The 17,879-nt window shown below is 38.1% G+C and overlaps 1 pseudogene; it reads left to right on the plus strand.

Moving 5' to 3' along the window:
* Positions 1-4,150: 4,150 nt before the first annotated feature.
* Positions 4,151-4,268, plus strand: LOC129411382 (5S ribosomal RNA; annotated as a pseudogene).
* The last annotated feature ends 13,611 nt before the right edge of the window (positions 4,269-17,879 follow it).

A 17,879-nucleotide genomic window follows, 5' to 3' on the forward strand; every position in this document is an offset into this window, starting at 1 on the left:
TTTATTGAATACATCTCTCTGCAAAAAAATGTGAATCGTGTGTTCCAAAAATGTTGAAGTTAGATTTCACCACTGGGATTCACCATCTGGAAAGAAAGATATCTGATGAAGTAAAGAGAAATGGGCCGAATCAGCACTTGAATCAAACACAGAACTTTAAAGCTGCACAATCAAACACTCCCGTCACTGGCACCACATGATTTATGATGGAATTAAACACGAGGGAGACCAGATGAGCATTTCTTTTAACAAAAGGACAGAGACCAAAAGTGAGCACAGGGGACTTCTCTATAAAACATCTGATTTAATACTGTTGAAATCTTTGCACTGATTCAAGCCACTACTGCCTCACCTGCCTTCATTGTGTCACGTCATTGTAATTTCATTTCACACAGTCTCCAAAGACCCAGGGCCGTCTCAACTTTCTTTAATATGACAGATGTCCAATAATTTCACGTTTAATCTCTGCCCTGTGGGTGCCAAGTACGTCAGGCAGCAAATTGATGCCCCTGTAGTCTGTGAGGCGGTGGATCACTAGTGGGTTTGAAATTGGATACTTAGTCATCCAAATTCACTGTTCTCATTAAAGTGTTGGAGGGATGCGGGTATTTCATTTTCACATAAAAATCTGGAGGTCTTAAATGCAAGAGAGATGCATTTCCCTGTGTCTGAGCTTAAAGAACATCAGTGGGAGCAGCTATTTTTGATGCTGCAGCCATATCGTTATATAGTTATAGCCATAAGTGGATTTCAAAAACACATGTGGTGTCAGCAGCAAACGAAAGGGATGGTGATGGACTGAGAATTTACAGTGTATAAAAGTATAGAAGACAGAAGCATGGTGGAAATGCTAAAACAAATTTTCAGGTTTATGAAAGCTCACTGGTTTCTGCACTGCCTGGATTGATAACAATGCCTATGACTCAGTGACACAAACATGGATCACTGAGTGCTTGGAGCTGTACAATATCAACAGGACTCCAAGGGCCTTCATTGTAAACTCGATGCAGTTGTGGAAAATCACCCTTGAAACCAATGGCAAGCCACTTGCACAAGTGTCCATCAAATGTGGCATATACCAAGGAGACGCACTGTCCCCACTGCTGTTCTGCATAGGTCTGAACCCTCACAGCCAAAACATCAACCGCACTGGCTACGGATACCGACTCAGAAACGGGGCCACCATCAGTCACCTTCTCTACATGGATGACATCAAGCTGTACGCTAAGAGCAAGTGAGACATCGACTCACTGATCCACACCACCAGACACTGGAATGTCATTCGGGATCGAGAAACGTAGTAGGATGGTGACAAAGATAGGGAGGGTCACACTCCCAGAGGGAACAATAGCAGACATTAAGGACAGTTACAAGCACTTTGACATCCCACAAGCAAATGGCAACCTTGAAGAGGCAACAAGGAAAGTGGCTACGGCCAAATACCTGCAACGAGTGAGGCAAGTCCTAAGAAGTCAGCTCAATGGCAAGAACAAGGTGCAGGCAATCAACAGCTACGCTCTTCCAGTAATCAGATACCCAGCAGGAATCATAAGCTGGCCAAAGGAGGAGATACAGACCACAGATGTGAAGACACAAAAGCTCCTGACCATGCATGGAGGGTTCCATCCCAGAGCCAGCACCCTGAGATGAGCCAGAAGGAAGGAGGCCGAGGACTAGTGAGTGTGGGAACCACTGTCCATGATGAAGCATCCAAGCTGTTTTTCTATGACAAGAATTGAGAAAAGAACTGAGCACCTTCCTGTTGTCTAGAGGTTTGAGGATCAAAACCTGACTATCAATCAGACTATATACATGTTTAAAGGCTCCGTATTACATTATTTTCTGATCTATGTTATAATGCTGTTCCTTTATCAAAAACGTAAGTTATCTGTGAATGACACAAAGCACATTTAACACACAAATCCCATATATTTAGGCTGAGTCCTTGAACTTGAAAAGCACTGTTCCACCTTGTGATGAAGTGCTCCAACATGCTTTTAAACTTCATACACCATTACTAGACTCATTTGGATGATTTCAGCCCTGGAACAGACAATCTCTAATGAACAAAAGGCAGCTGTTAACTTGAAAACTACCACTTGATGACATCACAAGGTGAAACAGCACATTTTAAGCACATTGGAAGATGTAGATAGCCTAATAATAAAAGGTTATTCAAATGTGTGAATAAAACAAAACTGATATCTTTTGGAGGAGGTAAAAGTATTATACCATGGTTTAAAGCTCACAAGAGTCAATTTTCCATAATATTGGACCTTTAAATATTTTAAGTAAAATGTTACTCACCAATGGGAGTACAAATTGGGATTCTAAGGTTTTCTAGTTCAAACATCCAATGCCTTGTGACCATTGTATGCCTTATGTTTTGTTATGGAATTATTTTGTTATTGAACATATATAGTATAAAAAGAAGATTTGAACTAACTCTAGCCATAAAAGGGTCAATGCCATATCATGAGTTCTGCGGGGTTTTGTAAAAGATAGACATTTTCAGGAGGCTTAGATTCAAACAATGTGAAACTGAGCTGTGAATTTTTAACAGTATTAAATGTTCATGTGTATTTTTACAGTATATAAAAAAGGAATGGCCCGGCACATAAAATTTATCTGCAAATTTAACACAGCATTTGAAAGTGTCATATCCTGTCTGTTCTTTACTCAGCATGACAAAACGGGGCTGTCAATATCAATACACTTTCAGAAGAGAGCTTTTCAGACAGGTAAAGAATATTAAAAAATGGAATAGAAAGAGCACTGGTATAACTTTGCTTGAACTATTAATATTCATGGATTTGAGCTTGCTGTATAGGCATTGTGAGGACTTTTGACCATTCAAAACATATAACTTAGTTTTGTGTTGAATTGTGATTTGCTACACTACAAAAAACAAAATCATATTAAGTTAAAATTACTTGGATTATGAACATGAACATATAGCAAGTAACTTATTTACAAATGGAACACATCTTTTTGTAGGTGAAATAGGAAAATCCACCTAGTTACAGTGAAGATAAGGGAAAAAAAAACAACTCTTTGCACTTAAATGTGCACTGTGTAACTTTTCGGTTGGGGGTCCATCAGTTTTGTGTTTCTATGGAATTTGTCTTAAATGTTCCACAGTAAGACATTAAACAGCTCTACTTTACATTTCTTAAATTGCAGGTGGTTTATTGCTCAAAAATACCTAGAAAAACAGGCATTCTGACTGCGGTTGCCTCTCCACAGATCTGATTTGTAACTTAGTCTGGTTTGGTCTTCATAAACATGGAAAGGTTTAATACCATACTGCGAAACATTACAGACAAAACAATAGCATCTCCATGGAGAAAAGCATTTAACATTACACAATGCACTACATTTTATGTTGTTTGTATTAAGAATTAAATATATTTATATTCCATTGGGACATAATATTACTTGTCAAGTTAAATCTACTCATGTTAAAATCTTTTGACTTTTTCAATATGACAACTGTGCTAATATTTCATCACTTTGAAACCAATGGATACAAGGGTTGATTGTTCAATACAAGTAATAATAAAAACAAAAAACAAAAAAAAAAAACATTTGTTCATGTTAGTCATCAAAATGCTATGACATGGCATAATGATTCCTGATTAAGCTTTACCATTTGTAGCCTATATAACTGTGTATTCAACATATTGTTAAAGCAGTGCAGTACAAAGGAGAGAACACAGTAGGCAGGAGTAAGAGACAGCCCTGATTTATTGCGTACAAGTAGAATGCACTGTAAACCAGGGGAGAGGGAACTTTTTAATGGATTTTGTGAGAAAGACAAACAACTGGGAGAGCTCCTGCTGGTCTTATTGAATAGCTTTAGACCCAACAGGTAAGCTGTCAGAACTATAACAAGCCTGACCTGCACAACACATCGCAAGTACATTTCACTATTTTCAAAATGAAACACTTTTTTTACTCATGTGTTTTTTTGAAGACAGATTTATGTTGACCTTATGTAGTATTTAGCATGGTCCATTGCATGAGGTGTAACAAACAAGGAAAATCTGTGATACTAAAACATTAAGGGGCAAGAACAATAGGAGCTGTAGCTTAGCCAAAACAAAGTCTAGCCTTATACTGAAATCTGCAAATTCAACCACAGTGGTGTATTTGTGGCCATACCAGCTTGTCAAAGCCTGATCCCATTAGATCTCAGAAGCTAAGCAGGGCTGGGCCTGGGTAGTACTTGGATGGAAGACTGCTGGGAAAATCAGGTGCCACAGGGGGGCGCCAGTCGCAAAAACTGATGTTGTGTCCTAGTATGAAAGTGGTGTGTGCATGAGTGACAGTGGTGGTCAGAGGGGCCGATGGCGCAGATTGGCAGCCTCGCTTCCGGCAGTCTGCAGCTGTTGCTACAATAGTAGCTTACCACCACCAGGTATGGAGTAAATGAATAATGCTCTGTAAAGTGTCTTTGAGTGTCCCAAAAAGTGCTATATAAAACTGATGCATTATTATTATTATTTGAGCCAGAATGTGATTTAATAGCAAACTTGTATGTACTAAAGTTTCAAACTTGATTTCAATACAAAAAATAATGAATACTTGATACCAATTTTGATATGATAATAATAAAACACTTACACTTAGGTCTTTTAACATGTTCAGATTATTCTAAAACTATTCAGGTCCAAGTTTGTCTAATTCATGTGATTTTTATTTTTTTTAAATCACTACATTCAATTTGAAATTAATATGTGGTTTTGATTTTAATATTGATTAGCTTTCAGATAGCCTACTGAATTTTTACCACCCCAGAACACATAAATTACAATAAATAGCATCAACAATAGAGTCCACTCTGCTTTTAACCCCATGTACAGTGAAAGTATTGATAAAACAAGCAGAAGGATGGGCTCATTTTGAACAGCTGGGTTCCTTGTTAGCTGATGCAACTGAATAAAACCTGAGAAACCATGTGGAGCCTCTGTCTGTGTTGTGTTGGATATTGTTTGCTTTGAACCACTGTTTGCATATTTGACACTCTGATCACCAAAGATTAAGGGTAAAGGTGTGTTCACTTCACACTTGTCACGATTTGGTCCTGATTTAAGTTCTCTACACTTGTATATGTTACAGGCAGTTGATAATTCAGGCATTCTATAGAATTATCAACTTCACCTATATACTTTGCCTGTAACCTATACAGGTAAAGTATATAGACAACCTTTACAAATCAGGTCATGGCTTCCCCATGCTGAACACAGCACCTGCACAACCTTAGAACAATCAGAGGCAGTTCTATTTGTGCAATTGTAACAAAGCAATTACTGAACTCCACTGGCACTCCACTAACTGGGGCTGCACTTAGACATCACATGACTCGTGCTGGCTTTACTTTACAGCTCTATGCACTTCTCTCTCTGCAGCCACGTCCCAGCAGCACATAGCTCAGCAGCACATCCCACACACTGACCAGCGCCACACATCATGCTGTCCTGACCCAAGGCTCCGGGGGCACACCAATATAAACTATCTGTACAAATGGAGACATCACAGAGACTTACTGAGCCCTGCTCTCAGATTTATGAGCTCAGAGAGAAGAAAACATTTTTACACATTCAGCATTATGTAAGATGAACGTGGTGCACTTTTATCAGGTTGAAATTAAAATCTCTGCACAGGAAGGCTGATGATCTTTGACACTGAAACTGAAATGAAATATAAAGTTAGACTGAAAACCGATTTTTTAACTTATGTTTTTTTGTGTGTTTTTTTTTACACCTTACACCTAACCTACACCTTATGTTTTAGTATCAATTCTTCTAAACAAATGTAGAACATTTAAAGATTACTGAAAATGATACATGCATGATTGCATATTACATTTCATAGGCACCATTTTCTGCCAATCTTTATGTAACAGGCAAAGCTGGAAATCATCCTTCTGTAGAATGGAAATTATCAATATTCTCCCTTTTGCCTTGGCATATAGAATGTGTAAAGGCCTTTAGGTAAAGTTTAGAATCTCTGAGAAAGTAAACTGCATGGAGTAATTTTTAAATCAGCCTTAAATGTTCAATATATATAGAAGGTCAAAGCAATATCTTTATGTTGAACTGGCACAATTTGCTTTTGTGTCTTTGTCACAAATATGTTCCCATCCAACTTCCTCCTTATGATTTCTGTTCAACATCTTTGATATTTGTTGAAATCAACTCACACTTCTTTGTTGCCTTTTAGGTCTATGCAATTTATGCTTGACAAATGGTCCAAAAAAAATACTGCGCAGAACTCTCAAGCTCCCACGCCTCTGGTAGAGGACCCGAATTGGATAAAGGTCCAACCACTGTGGAAAGTGAGGAACACATTTTTAAATCTCAAGGCAGGAGAGAGAGACAGGAGTCCAAATTGAAATACCTGAAATACTACTAAATTCAGTACCAAGTCTTGTAGATGTATGTTGATGCTGTAATTTGTATAAAGTATATTACAAAAATCCACTGTGTAATGGCAGACAGTTCCTTTCCCCTCTGAGTGTAAAAAGCCTGGAAGGCCCAGCACACTTAGCCGCTGTTTAACATCCTGTATTATCTGTGTAAATAATGCAGAGGTGCAGTAGTACACAACTTCTGTTTACAAGAGCAATTATCAGAGCCAAGCTCGGGTTGTCCCTAAAGCTACAAACACCATTTCAAAAGGAAAGGCACAACATGAGAAGTGGTGAGAGGAAAATGCAGAACATGTTACTTTTAGATAATCATGGCTGAGCATATTTTGGGATGCTTGATTAATGTAAGTGACTTTTAGTCCATTATAGGCAACACATTACTACAACAGTCTATCACTCGTACAGTATGTGTGTTTGTCCTTTGAGCATCATATGGTCATGCCTACAGTTATTATTCTTAGCAACAAAAGACAAATACAGTTCAGTGAACATAACACTCTTTAACAATGGTGTAAAGGTAAACAGATGCATATAAAACATGAGAAGTGACATCCTAAAACAAAACAAGACCTATGTTCCCAGCAGCCTGTTGATAAATGAATTGTTATGGAACCCTTCAGTCTGCTTCCCATCTGAGCGGGGGACATATTGTTTCAGGTTTATCACTGTGATGGGGCGGTGCACTGATGAGATGGCGGAGGCCGGCCTGTGTGTCCCATAGCTCCATGACACCGAGAAGGCAATAACACAGATTGATAGGAGAGTTAGGGCGGCCATTTGGGGGCTTGATCTACGGCTGTGGGGTCTCCTGGGATGAAGACATGGCGTTCCAGCAGCCCAGGGCAGGTTTGGTCTCAGTAATCGAGAAGAGATGTATTTATAAAGTGCCCTGGCTCAGCAACCCTGCTCATTCCAGTAAATCTGAAGGAAGCTCAAAGGGAAAATGTCACGGCCAAGGACAACGACAAGGAGCTGCCCCCGCCGCCACTGCTGCAGGTAATTGGGGTGTCAGTGCATCCCACAATGCATTTCCTGCCTTGGCCGGCCGTTAGTCAGCAGGAGCGAATGCTATAGTAATGAATGAATTGACACGGACAAAGCAATTAGATTTAGAGGGAAGGTATACTAATTAGATGCCTGTGTTGTACACAATGTCTTTGGTCTGATTCGTGTCACAGAATACATTTATAACAAGCAGAGTCACTAAAAAGGTCTTTTTCTTCAATGAGGTCCTTTGAGGTGAACAAAGAAAATTCTCCACCATACAATGTATGTATGCAATGAGGCTTACTTTCACATTGAGAGCTTGCCTATGAAAAGAAGTTGAAATGGGCAATATGTTGGCTCTGAAAATTAGGTATTGGTCATATCAGAGGGTGCCTCATTGCATCAGAGTTTTCAAACCAATGAGTCAAAGTAAAGTAAGCAAGTAAGTACACAGAGAAGTAGTTAGGCTAAAAATATATCTAGATATAACCTTGTATGTAATATTGTATTATTGTTCAGGAATTTTATTCTCACTACATCACTGCTTTAATATTATAGTGTTCAATGTTCAACATTCAAGGTACAATAGTGTTCGTTCATTTATTGTTAATAGGGACTTGGGGCTTGTTTTGAGGCAGAATCTTGTAATTGTCTCAGCTCATTCCAGACCCGTTGTTTATCACATCTTTGGAGCCTTTGTACTTTACCATTACTAGGCTTAAGGAACAAAGACAAATCTCACATGAGCCTATTGATCGGGGCTTATGAAAAAATCCATATGAAATACATTGAGGTTTTAACAGGGGACTTGGGAGAGAAGGAATTAAATGACTTGTTATGGGCTGGAGCAAAGTGAAAGATTCTGTGATACAATCACTGCAGTATCATGCGTTTTAAAAGTGCGCTATGTAACTTTTCTATTGGAGGCCACGCCACCTGCTTATCCCCATGGAGATGTTTTTGCTGTGCCTAGAATGTTCCACCACAGTATGGCACTAAACTTCTACCTTGCATTTACTAATTTATAGGTGTTTTATTGTTCAAAAATACTCTGAATCAGATGCATTTTTGCATTCTAGTGAAGGATATTAATTTTCTGCGAGTCCTCATCTTGAGCTCTTGAGCTAGACTTGGACAGGATACCTTAGCTGGAGCTATTCACATGTTTTGAGTTGATGAGCAAACCAATGTTTCTGGAAAAACCTACTCAGACACAAGGAGAACGTGCAAACTCTACAAGTTTCCCCTCTGCTGTGGGGAAACTTGGGAATAGAACCTGGAACCTTCTTGCTGTGAAGCATAAGTGCTAGCCACTCAGCCACAGCACTACCAAATGTTAGCATTAGCAGTTCAAAAGAATCAACCAACTGCATTAGCGGCGAGGAAATCCACTGGGACAAAGTGGTGCTGGAGATGCCATCCAGATGCCCTCTCAATTAAGTAATTCAAAGGAGCGGCACATGATAATGATATATGTCCTCTTCTTTAAGACACTCTCATTCTCTTCATCTAAAGACCAAGGGCCACTGCTTTCAGCTGCTCTTTCTGATGAGCATCAAACAGATATTGATGTGGAAATGAGGACAGAACTTGAGCATTTAGATGGAGGAGAGAAAAAGTTGTGTTTGATCGGCACATAGAGGTTTGTGAGGCACTTCGGTGAGGTGCTTTAAACAGCAGGGAAAGGAAAAAGGAGCCGAAAGAGCAATGAAATTATTTACAGTGTATAACAATTGTTCCACAGTCTGGTGCATCCACTGTTATTTAGCAGCTGTATTGATTTAGAAGCAAGCAATATCCAAGTTAGTAAACAATAAGAACTGAAGAGCAGAGTTTCAAGGAGTCATTGTCAATACTTGTCACATTTGTGAAGCTGGCCTCAACTGAACTTCAAAAAGAAAGAATATTTCGGCACATACCTTGTTAGTTATGCAGGAACAGGTAAAACGCATCATTTGTTTTATAAACCAAGACGAATCTCATGAGCCGTATATACATTCCCTGTTGTACTGCAAATTTACTTTTATCACAGAGGAGGGAGAGATCATATAATTGAACTATACAATATGAGTTTTTACATTTCAGCCTTTGTGTAAGTTATGGAATGTAAGAAAAGAATTTTATAACCTGAAAACCTAAATGTGAACTTATTTGAGATGTTATTGCTTTGCCTAGAATATTGCACGTTATAGCATTAAATTGTGTTTTTATTGCAAAGTTAGAGCATTATCTCCGTTGCAAGTTTAATGACATACTTTGAAGCTTTTCAGGCAAAGCAATATCTCCATGGAGAAAACTAGATGTCACCACCCTCAACCTGAAAAGTTATGTAGCACAGACCACCCAGGACTGAGCAGAGATCACTGTAGGTTAGTAATAATGTATTTAAGCAGGTATGTGTTATGGTCATGATTCCTTGTTTTATTTTATCATTCAGTACCTTTTTTATTTTGTAATTTCCGTACACTGTGTGTTTTTGTTTTTGTTTACCCTGAGTCTCGTTCCCCTGTATGGGCATAGATACCTTGTGTTCTCCTCTGCCTTTTGTTGGTCCATGGACAGTGTCATGTCTTGACAGTTTTGGGGGATTTCTGGTCATTCCTTGCAGTTCTGCATTTTGGGTCCTATCTCTCTTTTAAATCATGACAGTATGTAGTAATAATATGTAAGAATTAAGCACATTCAGTTTAGAAAAATCCAAGGAAAAACATTGAAAACTTCCATAACAATATACCTGAAATCTTCTGTGACAGTTCCCAAGTTCCTGGTGTGTTATAATTAATGCCTGGTTAGCCCATACATGTCCTGGATGGAAATGCAATAATAACAGTTCAGACAGGAAAGGAGAGAGCTGTATACAATGCCTGGAGAGCCTGTCATATATTTCTCCTGTGATTGTTTTAAGTAGTTGTTTGAATGGTTTGATAGGAATAAATCTTATTTGTAGCGCTCCAAGGAGCAGAGTGAGCGAGTGACACTCAGTCAGCCTGTCTCTTCTCTCGGATCATTGAACTCTCCTTTGGTCATGGACAGAATAGTTTATTGTTCCCTAGACCAGCTTTTCTGAGGGCACTTTGAGGCATGGAATGAGCAAAGTCACACACAAAGTCAAAGCATTATTGTATCTTTACTATAGTACCTTCTTGACTCTTCATTACCATTATATTAAGAGACTCATTTCATGCCGTTCAACTAAAGCTAAGACATGACTGACTTTGGCACTTCAGTGACTCCAGTTAAATTACTTGTGAACTATTACCACAACATGCAAATTTATGCTCCAAAAATAAAGACATTCATTCAGACATTCACATGACAGCAGGTTCGAGAATACAATGTTGAAGTACATTTCTATTGCTGACTGAGACACTGTACTATTCCAGTGGATAAAAATATGTGAGATGCTTCTATATTTGCATGGAGTACACAGGCACCGTCTCCCATGAGGGTCCCACAAGGGGTTTCGTATTCATAGGCTATGGTGTTGACTGTAAATATACAATTGTTTATTTGCTGGTTTAGAAAGTTTCCGACAAATACATCCATAAGTATTTATATCCAGTACCATGCCTTTTCTGGGGTATATAGTATAGACAGAGCAGGCACAAGTGAGTCATGCCTCCTCCCACGTCACATCCTACTGCATTCACTAAAATGATTCTTCTACAGTACATGCCGCACGTACAAAGCAACGCAATACACAGTTGGTCACCAATGACGCTCTACTGCACAATGAAATAAATTTATGGACTATGTCAGAAATCCAACCAGCTAACCAGAACCAAAACACATATCACCATGGTAATTAGAAGCCAGTCTTTTTATCTGTTTCTACTGCCGGACACACAGTGGTTTGGTTGTTTTATTGGTAAATGGAAGAGGTTTATACTGTCTCTAGACAGACATCACAAAATACAAAAAAACATTCCTGAATGAGTATCGATTAAAGCCACACTAAAAAGGAAATAACTTTTGATTACAATGTGTTTTAATGGGGCAGTTTATGTTTATGATTACCACTAATTAGCACTATATTAGAGTAATGCATGTGGTGCATATAATCTCTGCATTAGTGTGTAGTTGACGATACTGCAACATTCCTCACGATCTGTATTTGAACATTTTCTGACAGCTAAAAAATAAGCTAATTTCTTATACACACTATCTCTCTCTGACGCGTGATGTCGTCTCATAGGAGCGCACACAAACAGGCTAAAAGGCTTGAACGTGGAGGTGTAAAATCCAACTCCGCAGCTTTCAGGAAACTGTCAGAAAACTCCACTTCTCCATATGACAAATTCTGCTATGCCTCTTGGGGGCAAAAATAAAACTGGTGTTGAGCATTACACCTCTCCCTCTCTCACGCCTGCAGGGTTTCTATGTGCTCGAGATGAATATGTGAAAGAGGAGTGTTAGACTGGGCTGCAGGCACTCAATTGAGGTATTAGATTCTTAACCGAGGCTGAGTCTAGTGGCAAGAGCTGGAAATCCTCTTGGCTTCTCTGGGATTTAAAATGCATGCACTTATATCACTCCAGTTCCTTCTTCCTCTAAATCGACAAAGTTTACCCGATGTGTCTTTTTTAGTGTTCAAATGTTGACAGATTGGTCTACAATAAACTGGCAGTTGTGCATTGCTTAAAAAATATTCCAGAATAATGTAGACCAGGTACTTGGAGTAGGGGAGCAGGAAACTGGTTAAAAGACAATACTGTTTTGAAGGGACATAGTAAAGTATCATGGTCAATGGTAAATTTTTTTATAGTGCGTTTTTCTATTTTCAAGGCACTCAAAATGTTTTACATGAAGGAACCAATCACCCATTCACACACACTAGGGGCGAGGTGGATCTTGCACAAGGACTCAACGAGAGCATTCATGGGAGCTGGAATCGCACCGCCAACTTTAGGGTCAGTGGATCTGACAGCTCTATCACGATTATTATTAAGAGCGGGATTTGAACTGCCAACCTTTGTATCAGTGGACAAACACAACTGTCTTCCCATCATCATAGACACTTTAAATTAAGGACTTACACTTAAGCGTTACAAACACAATAATAATTAGATGCACTAATAGAAAGTTTGTCAAAATTGTATTCAAGTCAGAGTAACATTATTTCAAAATAACATTACTCAAGCAGAAATTTTAAAAAAAGAAAAAAACAGTGGTTCAAGAAATTACACAAGTAATTTGGGGAACTTGAATTGAATCGCATTTATTCAATAAGAAATGTTTTTGTTGTTTTAAAAAATATGTATATCTAGAAAAATGAGAATTCTCTGTAAGAGGGGCCACCGCTCCACAGATCTAACCTGTTAACTTGACTTCCAGAAAAAGTAAAACATCTTCATGGAAACAAGCAGGTGGTTGAGCTTCTACCGGAAAAATCACATCACACTACTGCTTTAAACTTTTAAACTTAGAGTAGAAGTATGATGTTAGAAGAAGTACAATTTCTTATAATTAGTATGAGTAAATATAAGAGAACTTTTTTGGCATTAATGCATAGTGGAAATTTCTAATATAACTTCTAAACTGTCATCTTTTTTATGTGGCAAGAAAATATGAAAGGGAGGACTAGTAATGCTGTAGGACAAAGAACACTTAAGTAGACATGTCCTCTGAGTTGTTTTTTTTTAAATGAACATGAAACAAAGCACACAGGTCTGATGCTCGTAGCTCAGAAACACTTTAAATCTCAACACTGTTTTTGTCAATGGCAGTTAAATCATATTCCCTTCAAGTACCCACTTAATTAAATTGAAATTAGATAAGACCTTCCCAGGTTTGTTTTCCATAATGGTGAGAGCTGTTGATTAATTGGCTTCTTGCTGACGATTAACAATTGAGTCTAGAGGGCGGTTTTGGGTGTGCAGGGCCCCACAGGTGAACCGGGCAGATAATGCAGTTTAATTGAATGATAGTCAGAGAAAGAGTGCATGGGAAAAGTGATGGATAAGGAAATTGAAATGGCATATGAAATGAGGCATGAATGTGAAGTTTATTTATTTATTGGTGTAGACTAAATGACAAAGTGCAGGGGGAGGGTATCAGTGCATGAAAGCTATGAAGACAGCAAGAGAAAGAAGAAAGGGAGTAGGAATGTATAATTCATGATACAAAGTTCACCATAAAAAATAAAATATCAAATAAACTGAAGGGCTTGTCTATAGGTGCACATAACATATGGACCGTGACAATGTGAATTTTTATAATTTGAACAATATCCTGTGTGAACTCTGATGTCTCTGTTCCAAGCAGAATGCAATAAGTCAGGAAAATATTCCAAATGAATAATTCAACTTGCCAATATCTGGCAACCCACAAATATACACAAAGGAGAGAGTCACAATAAAGACTTTTGTCAAACATCCAAAAGTCTGAATAAGCTACTATGGCAGTAACTTCAACTGTGGATATAGTAATAAAATGCACATTACATTATATTTTACTCGGTGCAAGGATTTAATTGCTGATGCAAATACAAAAAATGCATGAAACCTGATTTTGTAGTAACAATACCACATAAAATCAATAAAATCAATGAATAAAATACCTTGTGTGCTTAAGACACACCGCTATTGCTGCTTTACAAAGAATTTTTGTGGTACGATTATTTTTTATGATCTAATTCACCAAACTGAAACACTCTTAACCAATGCAGACAACTGTGATAATGTAAATCATTTTTCTCATCAAAATTAAGAGAGCAGCACTTTTCTACAAGCATTACATTAGACAATGCAATTAAAAACTAAAAAAAAAACAAAAAACTGTTACTTCAGTGCCTTCATTACCTGGCTTTAAACGCCTCACTAACTGTAACATACACACATGTGTAATTGTTGGAATCCTATACCTTTAACACTGAATAGCCAAGGGACTCCCTTCCCACCAAAGGTTGCAGCGGACACACTGACGTAATTAAGATCAAATTAATAGAATCTATAGTTACAGTCCAATAAGCATGGCTTTAATTGAAACAACTTTGACATTGGCTTCTAATGTTAAGAAACATACATGTAAAACAGTAATTGAAATTTAGCGAGGGTTCAGAAAAGAAAAGAGACAAATCTAAGAGCTGAATAGACAAATAAATAAATAATCCAATAACACTAGAAGACTTTCCATGGCAGTGAGTTTTCAGTGGTATGACATGTGACTGCTCAAAGCCTGAAATGAGATGAAGTCAAGAGACAAGAGTCAAATAAAGAGTGTCAGCTGCAGACTGATGTGGAACTAAGATGCCTCTAGACTGGCATCAATGTGTCACTCATGAGACAAAATTATTAAAACCTAAAGTTGAAAAGGAACGGATTTTCCAATACTTTAAACAAGTCAATATAAGCTGACCATGACCTTAAGTACAGGGTTTCAGTAAGGGAAAAAGTTTCTGAAGGCATATACCAAAATCAACAAAATTTTGACCTTTCCTGAAGAGTTGTAGGATGGTCTTGAGTCTTGATGACATGGTAATACTAATGAAACCATGTTTAATGATGAAAACTACATATTATTATCAAACAAATTATTATCATTGTGGTATTGAAATTAATACTGAGTACCAACTAGACACACCGACTGCGTATACTGAGTGTGTGTCAGTGGTGATTGGAGGGGCCTTTGGAGCAGGTTGGCAGCCTCGCCTAAAGCAACTCTGAGCATCTTGAAAAGCGATACATAAGACAAATTATTTATTTTTGTATTAAGTTTAACGTTTTTATAGGTGACAGTAGCAGGTGAGCCAGAGCATTTAGGGGAATAAATAAAGATATAGCTGTAAGAAAATATGTGCACATAAAACACCACTTTGTGAATCTTTCCACACAATGAATGACCTGACACCACAGCCATTTTTGAGGGTCCATTTCACACAGTAGCCTCGTGCACCTGTGACGCTAAACCTATTGTACATTGTTTTGTCCCTCTGAAAGATCATTTTGGCTCCACATGAAAAGCATGGCTAAGCTCCATGGCTGTGCTGTGGAGTGAAGAACACAGAGGAGCACTCTAGGCACGCTTCATTAACCAACACACTGTAAACAACACAGTAAACAACAGTGTATCAAGAGGGCTGTCCAAGAGAGGTGATAAATATGCATCAAAATATCAAATTAGATTGAATTTTAATTTTGTGTATTACAAGGAATGAAATGATTTGTTTTTAATGGCCTTGGTTCATCACAACACAAAAGACAGGATGTTATTTCCCTAAAGTCTTATTTACATTTGGAGATGAGCAAGCAGTGTCAGAACAGTGTGTCTCAGCGGGCCAGCTCAGATCACAATCACTTCTTTTGATGCATGATGCTTCTGTAGTTGTAAAACCATTGTAGTGCCAATGACATCCTTGTAAAATAATTATATTTACTTTTGAATGTGTCAAGCTTTTGTATCTGACTTTTGCTTTCCAAAATAGAATGAACAGTGGGTAAATGAGCAACGATGTTATGAAAATATAATACGAATGAATCTATGAAAAAGTAGCGACTGACTAAACCTAAAAGCTAAAAGATGGATCCCAGTCCATTCTTTTTTTGGTTATCTTTAAGAACTATGTAGCTTTTATGCTGAGGAGTCCATCACCCGCTTTTTTACATGGAGATGTTAATGCTTTGATTTCAATGTTCTACAGTCAATCAAGGTATAGTATATTCTATTGACTCTTATGAGGTAAATTCATTCTCTGCATTTGACCCATTCTTCAACCAGTGCTGCTGTAGCAATCTGTCAGGAGCAGTGAGCTAGTCCCGTCTATGAGCTTGAGCTAGGTTTGGTCAGGGCTATCAAAGCCACCCTACCCCTCACAATTGCCTGACCCTACAGAACCAAAATTCAGAGTACAACACTAGAATACCATCTTGCATCCATTACAGATTTTTGTACTGGTAGAAAAAATACCTTGAAAAACATGTATTTTTAGTGTCGATGGGCTTGCCTCTTCACGGATCTGACTTGTGCTTAGCCTGGTGCATCAACTGCTTGTCTTCATAGATATGTTTGAATTTTAGGCAAAGCAATAACATTTCTATGGAGACAAACAGGAGACAGACCTCCCACCCAAAAAGCTACATATTGTACCTATAAAACTAAACCTATACAGTTCAATTGGTAAAGATGGTATGAAGACTCAACCAAATGTGTCTTTTTTGAGTAAGTATCTAAGTGACGCTCGTGCTATAGACTTAGGAACAGAGCTGAGAATCCACTTGGAAGTGCCAGCCTGACGCAGCTGAGCTGACAGATGTTTGCTACTCCACTGGGAGCACATCCATAACTCTCTGTCTGATGTTAAGTGAGACTGAGGACTGTGAAATGAGAACTTTTTAAAATATATTGGTGGAATATGAAGATTTTTCTCTTTTGCCAACAGCTTTGCAATAAAATGATACAAGTATGAGCTTTTAAAAAGGTGTAAACACAAGTTAGAGTTAGTGGTTCCTGATGGTGGCAGTGTGGCAGGTTGTAAATCTCAACAAGTGGCTAAATGCATTTTGAGGACATTTATTTAGGTATTCCTCGTCGTTCTTAGAAGAGTGATGCTGATTTGATAGGCTTAAAGGATAAATCAGGTGTGATGCTTCATTTTTCGTGGCTGGATGTTTATGAGCACACAAACAGCCAATGAGAAATGACTGCCCCGGGGCTGGGGGAGGTCAGTCAGCGTCTTGGCAGGGAGAGAACTCGCCTGCTCTGAATATGAAAGCTCTACCAGGCCAATCCATCTTTATAAAATATACACTTATTCTGACCTTGGCGCAGATACATGGATAAGTCTGAGGAGGGCTACCACAAAGTTTGAAGAAAAATACAACCATCCTTCTGCCTCTTGTATTCATAAATTTCACACAATGCAAGAGCAGCATCAATTATTCACCCGGGCAGACAAGGCCAGAGATAGAGGAACAAACGCAGAGCAAAGAAGAATTCAAAGGTAACTAAAAGGATGTTTTTGCATTACAGGGGGTAAAATTAACTCTAGTTGAGTGGGAATCTTTGATACCATGCTGAAAATCTGAGAAAAGGCAGGTATTTCAGCACATATTTCTGCTTTTTTATGGGTTTAATCTTAAAGAGTCACTTTTCAAAATGCAATTGATAGATTATGAAAGAAAGTAAACTAAGACAAAAATATAACTAAATCTCTACATTGTCCTAAACTTGTGTATCACATTAAATAAATTTAACTGCCAGTACCACTGTATAGTGATAGACTTATGTGTTTTGATTATATTGATATATCCTGCATTACATTGTCCTCCTTAAGTCATGGCTTTTCTCAAACAGATACATGATGTAAATTTGAAAAGCCAAACACGAGGTTAATTAGATTGCACTCAAAAACAACAAATTAGTTTTGTACATTCCACTTCACAACGTATCGCATTTCACACAAGTATCTCAAGTGTGAAAGTCATTCACCCACAAGCTCCGAGCCTATTCTCAAAATTAAGTG

Source organism: Boleophthalmus pectinirostris, unplaced genomic scaffold (genome assembly GCF_026225935.1).
Source record: "Boleophthalmus pectinirostris isolate CB_2022bp ecotype Guang Dong unplaced genomic scaffold, ASM2622593v1 HiC_scaffold_4, whole genome shotgun sequence".
Lineage (NCBI taxonomy): Eukaryota > Metazoa > Chordata > Actinopteri > Gobiiformes > Gobiidae > Boleophthalmus > Boleophthalmus pectinirostris.